Here is a 2,500-nt window from a genome sequence, read left to right as displayed (position 1 = left end):
TTTTTTTCTTTTTTTTTACACCGATACCCTCGAAAAAAAAGGAACAAAAGGAGAGACATTGCAAAGACGACGTTTTAGCGCATAGAAAAACAAAACAAACAAACAAACGAACATAGAAAAATAATCATAAAAAAACAAATGAAGGACACATGTGTTTAATGTAACTATCAGTTTTCCGTTCTTCTCATCTTTCGACATTAATTTTACAAGAACTAAAAATTTTTTCTTTTCATTCTTTTCTTTTCTTTTTTCACTTTTTTCACTTTTTTCACTTTTTTCATTTTTTTTTCTTTTTTCTTTTTCTTTCTTTCTTTCTTCCCATACATTCTTCAAAAAAGAATAAAGAAGAGATCGATGTGAGATAGAGACATTCGTAGATAATGAAATATTAGATACTTCGGGTGGTGCGCAATAAAATCGAAGCCGATTATTATGAAAATGATGTAAAGTCATTTGAGATATTTCAATAAAGATATGTATATATTTAATCGTCAAACGTTATTTTTATAATCTTTTAAAAAATCGAATATATGGTAGAATTAATTCTCGTGAAAAAAGAAAAGAAAAAGAAAAAAAAAAAAAAAAGAAATGTAGTAATCATCCCTCTTATCCTCATTCCACCCCAACTAATATCTGGCAATGAAGGTACCATTTAAAGATTAGAAATAAGAATTATCAATATTGCGCCGAAACATTTATAATAATTCGATAATCAATATGTAAGATCAGATGTCTATAAGTTTTAGATTTGGTATTTAAGAAGTATAAAAAAAAAAAAAAAGAAAAAAAAAAAAAAAGAAAAAGAAGAGAAAAAAGAAAAAGAAAAGAAATTAAAAAAGTTAGAGGTATTAACGTATTTGCAATGTATCAATTTGAAATTTCAAATTTTTTTTGCCAATTTCTCTATTCCATTTAGAGAAAATATTCGCAACATACTTACTTGTCTCTTTTCTCTTGGAATTTTTTTTTAATAAACAATTGATAATGCGAACGATACAAAGACGTCTCAAAATAAAACAAAAAAACAAAAAAAAAGGAAGAAAAGGAGAAGAAGAAGAAGAAGAAGAAGAAGAAGAGAAAGAAAAAGAAGAAAAAGGAATATATATGACAACATAGAGTTTAAAACAATTTTACAATCACCGGCACGTATTAGTAAGTTACTTTTGGGATTATATGCATATATAACATATATAATTTTATTGTCCCTTTGTTTTGCCGCATACAAAGAACGTAACCGTTTTAACCATATAGCATATCGACCAATCGTGTTCTGCCTAAGATCTATCAAGAGAATTTCAATGATATTCCAACACGCATTGAACCGAATGCATTGAACCAATCCTCCTCACTCTCTCTCTCTCTCTCTCTCTCTCTCTCTCTCTCTCTCTCTCTCTCTCTCTGACTCTCTTATTCGGCATATTAAATAGTTTATATATATATATATATATATATATATATATATATATATATATATATATATGTATATAAAAATGCATGCCTATAAAAACATACACCAATAACGCATGCACATGCACTTCATTTCGTAAACCGTCTATGTATGTATAATAGTATATATATATATATATATATATATATATATATGTGTATATATATATATATATATATTGCATCTTTATATAGTACGTGCGCCAGCGATCATTATTTTTTTTCTTTTAAATATATATGAGTCACTTTTCGTTCTTTCTATTTCGTGTTAACAGTCGATTTCATAAGACATAACGGCGGATAAATATTTATATAATAATAATAATAATAATATATAATAATAATAATAATAATAATAATAATAATAATAATAAAATCAATATAACCAGAATTATTATAAAGGTCAATTGTTGAGTTATAATAAAATTTATAGTACTCACTATCATTCTCTCGTGACCTATATAAGGCGCATCAAAGCACATTAAGGCGATAATTAATATAGTTAATATTAAAATAACGACGCGGTGACAATGATAACGACGATAATGTATAATAATGATAATATAATAATTATTAATAATCATTAATAATAATAATATTAATAATAATAATAATAATAATAATAATAATAATAATAATAATAATAATAATAATAATAATAATAATAATAACATTAATACACGCTAAACAAAAAAGTTGCAAAACTATATTACATTGTAGTGCTACTTTTTTTGAGAATACTGAATGTAAATAAAATTACAACTAAATAATAATAAGGATAATATTGATAATAATTATTAATACAATAATAGTCATAATAATAATAATAAATAAAAATTATATTAACACTAATATTAATAATAATAATAATAATAATAATAATAATAATAATAATAATAATAATAATAATAATAATAATAATAATAATATAATAGTGATAAAACGATGATAATGATAATAGTCGAAATGTTAATAAAAATTATAATGATGATGATGATACAAATATTATTATGACAATAGAAATAATAATTAATGTAATAGAATGTAAAAATCT

At 23.0% G+C, this 2,500-nt stretch overlaps 1 protein-coding gene across 4 annotated transcripts in view; it reads left to right on the top strand.

The window, feature by feature from the left end:
* LOC124424777 (glutamine-dependent NAD(+) synthetase) overlaps positions 1 to 496 on the top strand; it is a 17,544-nt gene extending 17,048 nt beyond the window's left edge. For all 4 annotated transcript variants that reach the window (XM_046964276.1, XM_046964275.1, XM_046964273.1 and 1 more), the window contains one exon: positions 1 to 496. This exon is cut by the window's left edge and continues 265 nt beyond it. The gene's annotated coding sequence lies outside the window, so the exon portion shown is untranslated.
* The last annotated feature ends 2,004 nt before the right edge of the window (positions 497 to 2,500 follow it).

The sequence above is a fragment of the Vespa crabro genome, chromosome 6 (assembly GCF_910589235.1).
Source record: "Vespa crabro chromosome 6, iyVesCrab1.2, whole genome shotgun sequence".
Taxonomy (NCBI): Eukaryota; Metazoa; Arthropoda; class Insecta; order Hymenoptera; family Vespidae; genus Vespa; species Vespa crabro.
Note: the sequence above shows the minus strand (reverse complement) of the source record. Positions and strands in the feature narration are given on the sequence as shown.